Source organism: Tenrec ecaudatus, chromosome 2 (genome assembly GCF_050624435.1).
Source record: "Tenrec ecaudatus isolate mTenEca1 chromosome 2, mTenEca1.hap1, whole genome shotgun sequence".
NCBI classification, from domain to species: domain Eukaryota; kingdom Metazoa; phylum Chordata; class Mammalia; order Afrosoricida; family Tenrecidae; genus Tenrec; species Tenrec ecaudatus.
Genome location: NC_134531.1, coordinates 277,716,069 through 277,724,940, shown reverse-complemented (window position 1 = coordinate 277,724,940; position 8,872 = coordinate 277,716,069).

Genomic DNA, 8,872 nt, shown 5'->3' with positions numbered 1-8,872 from the left:
ACTATGACAAGGACTTTGATATTTATTTTAAAGTAATAGGAAGTTGCTGACGGGTTTTAAGTAAGGAAATACATAATCAGATTTTTATTTTCTAAAGGTTATTAGATTCCAATATGAATAAAAGACTAAAACATGGCATAAGTCAGAAGGCTGTGGAGGAAGCTCAGTGAATCACCTTGGCCTAAGCTATGTGCTGCAACTCTCTACTGCGACCATTACAAAAATACCCCGCCGTTGGGGGCTGTAAGGAACAGACATTTATTTTGTCTCACAGTTCTTGACAATTAAAGTCCAGACCAGGGTCCTAGTCATATCTTTCTCTTCAATGAAACTCTCTCTTGATGTCGAATGACTACTGGCGATCCTTGGCATTGCTTTAGTACTTATGAATGCCTTTTCTCTGTCATCACATGGTCTCTTTCCCTGTACATCCATTTCTCCATTTTCATTGGCGTTCCTGGGCAGCACACATTGTTAAGTACTCAACGACTCGCTGAAAGGTTGTCAGCTCGCACCTGCCTGGAGACACCTCAGAAGGCAGGCCTGACAGATCTGCATTCAAGGGATCACAATCCTTTAAAAACACTATGAAGCAGGTAAACTACACACATGGGCCATCCTGATTTGGAATTGGTTCCATGATTCTCATCACCACCCATAATGGGAGACTGCCCAGGAGCGATTAAGGCGAGGACCCATCTGAGCTGGTGTGATTTCATTGACACAACAACAAACATAATCTATTCCTAAACAAAGGCCATATTCACACTTTAAGGCTTCATCACCCAATTTCTCTTGGGGGGACACTCTTCAGTTCACAGTAACATGTCTATGGAAATTAAAAAGGTAGGTAGATTATAGTGATCTCTAGAAGGTCCATGATCAAAATACTCTAGGTGGCTGGTGTGTAGAGGGTAAGGACAAGCATAGGTAGCCAAGGGGTCTCCCAGCTTTCTGGGTTGTGCAAGCAGATGGGTGGTAAGGAATTCATTGAAACAGGGAAATGTGAAGTTTGTCCTTGGGGTAGGTCATGAGTTAAACTGTGGACATTTTGATTTTCAATGCGCATAAAACATCTATGGAAATGGAAAATAGGTATAAATTATAGTGATATTTAGAATGAAGAAGCTGACTCCGTGCGCTCAAACTTTAACACAGTATGGTTTGTAGTCTATGCAACACTATCTAGATACTCTGCAATCTTTTTGCTAAGCCTGTCTTCTAGTGTTTACAACAATTTTGTACTTGAAGAGAATAAACAATCTTAGATATGTTATACCAAATTTACAAATAAAATATTCTCATTACTACACTGCACCCTGACTGACTTGTCTCCTCCCCACAGCCCTTTTGCAAGGGGATGTCCAATTTCCCACAGATGGGCCCTGGGTCCCCACTCCGCCCTCCTCCTCATTGACAATGCTATGATTTTTGATCGGATGGTATAAGATATGACAAAATAATAATAATTTATAAATTATCAGGAGTTCATGGAGGAGGGCAGAGCGGGGATGGAGAGGAAAAAGATGAGGAGCTGATACCAAGGGCTCAAGTAGAAAGCAAATGTTTTGAGAATGATGATGACAACATATGTACAAATGTGCTTGACACAATTGATGTATGTATGGAATGTGGTCAGAGTTGTATGAGCCCCTAATTTAAAAAATGTTCTCAGAATATTCTGGGTACTCTTTTCTGCTTTTCCTACCCAGGAAAAGTAGCAATCGTATCGAGTCTATGAAACAGTATTGAACTGGCTGGCACTGGTCAGGGAGGGCCAATGCAGTGAAATTGGAACAGAAGCAGATATGTGAGATGTGGGTATAGCAGATTGATGACCAGAATGGAAAAAAAGAAATGTGTCAAAGCATTGGAAGGTGAGACTCCAAAGAGGCCTTTTGAGTTTTGTAAGGAGTCTGATTTGAAGAACGGGTGATGACGGGAACTGGAGAGCAATACACCTTCAAAGCAGTATGGTGACCGTCACCTTTGAGCTGGGTGCTGTTGTTTCTGCCTCTGCTGAGCAAGACCCTGTTTTGATGTGGAATAAAATGCTGACCTTGATTTCCAATGGGGAAATTAAGTTTTACCAGGGTATCAACCTGTTACTTTTCTCATTCTAATTATCCTCCTATTATGTGTATATTTTACAAAATCAGGTCTGTTTATATTTTACTTTGCTGGCCATGATTGAACTGAGAAGAACTAGTTCAAAGCCATGCATTGAAACCATAATAAAAGTTCAACGTGGGTGAGAGTGAAGGAAAATACAGGTTATTGTAGTAGGGATACATGTGTCCTTGCTATATGTTAGCTATTTCCTTGTGTATGTGTGTGTGTGTGTGTGTGTGTGTCTAACTATGTCCATTTGGTGTCTGCTTTGGGAAACAGACAAAGAGTGGCCCGTGAAAGTGTTCTGTCAACATATCAGGGCAAAGACTGAATTCAGATCATTTGCCAGGGGCAAAATATGAAGAGACTTCAACAAGCTCGTGGAAAATTCAAATTAAAACACAATGCAATTTACATACATTTTTGTCCCCCTCGTGTTTTCGTCAACTAGTTTGAGAAATGTCTCAGAATTTTCTTCAATATTATTTGGAAGTTCTCTTTGTAATAAATGTCAAGTATTTTATCTCCATTTCCCTTAAGATGAGAGTGGGTTTCCAGGGGAAATGCCCAAGATAGTCATAATACATATCTAAAGGGAGCACAGATTGAATGAAAAGGCTAATTCTTACCTGGCTTAATAAGCTCTCATGGCAGCACATGAGGGCCGTAAAAGTTATACTCCTACTAAGACATCCCCAGAGTATGTTATCAGCACAGAATGGAAGGCAGGCTGAGGCAACCAAGAGATCCCTGATATTACCGTCACCATCAGCTTCACTGGTCGTGCATGAATCGCCTGTCTTTGTGCACCATGAGGAAAAGGGAGACAATAAAGTAGGAAATAGTGGACTTAACTCCTAAAGAAAACAACTGCTAATGGTTGGAGTCGAACTTACCATTGACAATGACCTAAAAGTGAAGAATGGGTACAGAACTCTCAGAGCAACCATGGGCTGAGGAAGACAATTGGACAAGCCGAGCAGGCCCAGGGAGCTGGCCAAATAGACTTCAGGACCACAGGAACCGTGTATCCACTCCAATCCGTACCTTTTTTGCTGCTCCTCAGGAAAATGAATTCGATAATACCTGCTTTATGAAGTACTTAGGAAGATTAAATAAGATGGCAGGCTTAATCCTTGATACTTGGCAACTTGCTCTATCATGAGGGGATAGAGATGAAAGTAGTAGCATTGTTTTGAAATGACTGTAGAACATCATTTTACTGATTTTATACAGAATTCTCATAAAATAAATTTGCTATTGAAATATTAAAATACACTTCTTGCTTATAAGATAAGATGTAATAAGTCACATTAGAAGAATAAAGTCTATTATTTTCTTTCCTACCCACAAAAACTGATGGATGTACAAGCCATGGCTAAGAATTCATGATCACATTTAAGGAATGACTATAATTTAAGGATCTTAAGCATTGCCTTTGTTTAGTAAAATATTCTACTAGGCCTTTGGCATTGGGGCCAGGAAAGTCACAAAGAAAATTTCGAAGGAGAAAAAGTAAGGACAAGAGAACTGACTGGTTCTGTACAAGGAAGCAAAATAATTTTTTCTTTTGGGGAGGGAGCCCAGGAAGAGGGAGGAGAGGAGGGAAGGGAAGCTGCTGGATCTAGGAGGAGGTAGAGATGAGAGGTGGAGAAGGAAGGAAAATACAGGTGAAGAACAGTGAGGGAAACTAAGGAATGTGGAAGAAGCCTAAGAAGAGGAGACAAAGAGTGAGGCAGGTCAAGGTTAAGAGAAGAATATGTCACTAATAATTTGGGTTGTTTGTTTATCAGGACAAATCCTTCTTCTATTCTCTTCCCCCAGATATACAGAGAATGCTGGTTCAAATGATGTGGGATCAGGGGAGAGGTGCTGATTTATATAGATAGATGATAGATAAATAGATAGGTTGAGAGATATAAATGATAAGATAGGTAATAGGTAGGTAGATGGATAGATGGATGGATAGATAAGAAAGATAGTTGAAAGAGAAGCAAAAGAAGAAAGGAGGGAGGGAAGTAGGACATACCACCAGGGCCATACAAGAAAATTTGGAGAGTGAGGAGCATTACACAAGGTTGAGGTGCTCTAAGTAGATCTTCCAAACCCCCAAACCCACTGCCACTGCATAGCAACTCTATATATGGTTTATGAGGCTATAAATCTTCATAGGAACAGAGAATCTCACTTTCTCTCTAGGAGCAGCTGGTGGATTTGAGCCTCCAACCTTGTGGTTAACAGTTCATTGCTTAACCTGATAGCATCCATAGAGTTCCTGTGTCTCTGCCTACTGTTATGTCTTTGTCCCCAGAGGCATTCTTAATGCTGGTTTGTACATCAAGCACATCTACTTGGAGGAATACTGCAATATTCAGAGGTAATATTTGTCACTTATTAATTAAGCATTTCTGGTATATATGAGCAGGAATAAGATCTAAATAATTCTCATGCAATTGATGAGGCGGATTATAGGAAAAAAATCTTTAGAAGTATGAAAATATATTCTCAGACAAAATTTTTACGTGGCTATATCCTCACCAGAACAAGGCCACATTCTCGGACAGGGCAGCAGAGTGTCTTAACTGAGGCCGAAAAAGTGCAAAGAAAGCACTTCACACAAAGTTCTCATTTCCACTGTCTCTGTGGAGAAGTTCCTAGCTTTGGTATGGCCTAAGAGAGTGCCGAGCCAGTTTACAGTCTTTCAATGCCTTCATTTTATATCATCAATATAAGAATTTTTCAAAAAGGTGATGGAAAATGGAATTGAATGGTGATATTGAGATTTTTCAATGATTTTTTATTGTAAATTAGGAGGGGGAGGTGTTACTTTCAGATGATCATCTTTGTACACAAGAGTTTAAACCACCAAACTTACCAATATTATTTGAAGCTCTTTTGTATTTGAAATAGAACTGGTCCTTGCCACTCCTACAAAAGAAATTGTGCTAAATATTCTAACCCTCTAAAGCAGTGGTTCTCAACCTTCCTAATGCCGTGTCCCTTTAATATAGCTCCTCATGTTGTGGTGACCCCAATCATAAAATTATTTTTGTTGCTACTTTATAACTGTATGAATCATCATGTAAATATCTGATATGCAGGATGTATTTTCATTGTTCCAAATTGACCACAATTAAAGCATAGTGATTAATCACAAAAAAACATATGTAGTTATATATTGTGAAATATTTATTTCAAGTGGCAAATAAATTAAATTTAGTCTTGAAGCATGGTGCAGCATGGGTAAAAGTCTTCACACCAGGTACTCGTATGGGCGGACCCACTTGGAAACGGATAGAGGAGTGGTGTCTCAGTTCCTAAGATGGTTGGAAATATGTTTTCTGATGGTCTTAGGCGACCCCTGTGAAAGAGTTGTTTGACCCCCATTGGGGTCACAACCCACAGGTTGAGAACTGCTGCCCTACAGGCTCATGTTTAGCATGGTCCTGAAAGAATTTTTCATCTCTGCCATGTCTTTATAAATTTCATTGTTGTTTTTCTTTTTTGTTCCTCTAGTTTTTGAGAAGAATTAAAGAACAATTTCCTTTTTATATAGGAAATTTTAATTTTATTTCCTATAGTCATTTGCCTCTTAGTTAAGCAATTCTGATTTTTATAGCTATGTGGTGCGAATTGCCAGTCAGCCCCCATCCTCTAAAATTAAAAAAAAAAAATCACTTGCAGCTAAATAAAGTCAAGTGAGATTAAGCTCTTGCCAATAAGAGGTAAGCCAAAGTGTACTATGGTAATTTTGACAAAGTTCTTTGTAAACTGGGGGTGTGTTAATTTGGGGAAACTAGAGAAACAAGTTCATAAAAACTCATATGTGTATAAGAAAGAGCTTTATATACAAGAGCAATTGAATATTGAGGAAATATCCCAGCCCAGTCCAGGTCAAGCCCTTTAGTCCGGTATTAGTTCATATTTCCAATATCAATGTATAAATTCCTCTTCAGACTCACAACACACATACAATGATGCTGAATGCAGGATGATCACAGGCCAGTGGGTGGAAAGTCTTGTGGATTCAGTGCTGATGTAAACATCTCAGCACTGGGAGGGGTCTCCACATGGCTTCTCCTCCTCCAAGGCTTGGCTGCCATCAGCCTGTCTCCATGTGGCTTGTCAACAAGAATGTCTCGTGGGGACTCAGCCCATGTCCCGCCTCCAGTGAGCTATTTTTCTCCTTCGTGCCTCCAAATGAGGTCATCAAGCTCTGACCTGATTGACAGGCTAAATCCACTCCTTCACTCTTAAGTCTCAGATTGACACCAGATTATATAACCACCATAGTGGGATATATTTGTATATGTTTTCCCTTCTTCCTGCACCTTGAAATGTTCATTAGATGACAAGTAGTTTTACAACCAATCTGGACCCTGAGCTATCCCGAAATGGAAACAACAATGGCAGAGCAATAGATTGAGTGACCAGGATTCCAGACACCACAAAATTACGATGCCAACCTTGGAGTGCAATATTATTTCTGGTGAAGGCCAAGTGTCTATAATAAGACTCCTAGAGAGCAGGGGTCAATTAGAACTTTATTTCTCCTTCACAAGATAGCATACACAACACACTTTTCATGAACGCCAGGGACCCAGAAATGCACAGTGCTCTGTCTCAATATTAAGAAAAACTCATTGCCATCAAGTCAATTGTGACTCATAGTAACCTTGTAGAATAGAGCCAAATCGCCCCTTTGCCTTTCTGAGGTAGCAGAAAACATTTTGGTAGCAGAAAACTTCATCTCCCCACCACCTCCCCCAAGGAACTGGTGGGCTGAAGGGTGACCATTCGGTTAGCAGCCCAACATGTAACCCACTATACCACCAGGGCTCCTTACCTCAATATAAGGCTTATCTATTCCTTCAGGGCAGTGGGTTGTGTTGGGCTGCTAACTACAAGGTCAGCAGTTCACAATTATCAGTTACTCCTTGGGATTGGTAGGCTTATTGGGCCAACCTGGCCAAAAACACATGTGGGATTAATAAGGTTGCAGTTTCATTGAAGGACAAAGAGATAAATGGCTCAGTGAGGTTTGCCTTTTTGTCTCTTGTTCTCTGATGATTGGACTAGTGTGCGGCTGCCTTGGCTGGTTCTCTGCCTCAACTTGCAAGCTGCACAACCCGTGGGACACCCAATCCATGGACCATGTTGCTTTAGTTTGAGGTTACTTCGAGGCCTGCTTCACCACACTTCTGATGTACACATCACTTGAGCTGGGGACTGTTGGACCCTGTCATCTAGCTGACTGCTAGTGACCTGCCCTGCTGTCTACTGCCTGTGACCAGCTGTTTACTGCCTGTGACCGGCTGTTTACTGCCTGTATTGCTCTACAGAAGCCTCAGCTGTCTGCTTCCTTGACTTGCACCCGGCAGACTGCCTCAGTTGGAGGACCACCAGTATATTGGCTGTCTCGAGGAAGTAAGTCACAGTGGGTCCTCTGTCCTTCTCTGTGGATTAATTGGCTGTTTATTTCTTCATGTTGTATCTATCTAAAATCATAACTGTCCGCTGGTTTTGTCTCTCGAGAGAACCGAAACACACTCCTCTAAAGCACTAGAGTCAGGGGCACTTCTATTCCATCCTATAGGTCACTGTGAGTTGGAATCAACATCATCGTAGTTAGATTTTGTTTTCAAATGGATTCCTTTAAGTCAGTTGTAATAAAACAGAACATGGGGAAGACACACAATAACCAAAGGGTGACCTGCCCCCTCCCCTGAAGTGGCGCCTCTGACTGCTATTCTCATTGTATTGGTCAGAAGATAGGTGATTGACCACAACCAAAGGCTTGGAAGCCAGGAAGTGTCATCCAGCTGGATAAGCAGCTCCTATCATGAGCAAGCGCTTTATTACAAAAGAAGTATAGAATGATTTCGTGTGAGCAAAGAATAGCTTCTACCAAATTGCTGATTTCCAAATTCTACCCATGTGACAGCGAAACACAAGTATATTTCTGAATTTAAGCTACTCCATTTGGCGCCTTCATTAGTCACAGCTGAGCATAATTTCAATTGATATACTCCTTTCATCTTGTATTCAATGAAACTCTTTACTTCTCTGTAAATCACAAAATTGTGTTTCTTAGTTAAATGCGAGATTACCTTCCAGCTGTAAAATTCTAAGAATCATCAAACTTTCCCATCTTAATTTGTTTTTAGGAATAAGATTCTTATGAACCTGTTTAGGTTGTACATTAAAAACAACAAATGTCTTTGTGACAAATTGCTATGTGGAATTGTAGCCACTTTTTCGTGAGCTGTCCTCTAGGTAGGAGGATGAGGAGGTGACAGTGAAAACCGGAGTAATATCGTTCTAAGTGAAGAGGTACAATACCCTGGGAAACCTTTCCGAGATGTTACTAGCCAAGAGACGCTAGAGAGAAACCTTTCCAAGAGCTAGGAAGGGGTAAGTACCTCACCAAAGAACAATGTTGAGGAAGGAGCCACTGAGATGTCCAGTCATCGATACTAGTGATACTGGGATTATCAGGTTGATCCTGGAATTCTCAGTTCTTCACTGATAATTGTTGCTCTTTGCTATCACAGCAACAAAGTACAAGATAATGAAACCGTCTTAAAGCCATTTTGGGTGCCAAGTCACTGAAAGCTTAACCTTAAACAATACATATTGAGATTTCTAGAAATATATTTAATGGAGACGACAGAATAGCTTGGAGCAGAACTTGATTCTTGGTCAACAGATTTCTTTCTTCATTCTGAGTTGGTTCCATTTTCAAGTTCTACAGGCGAAC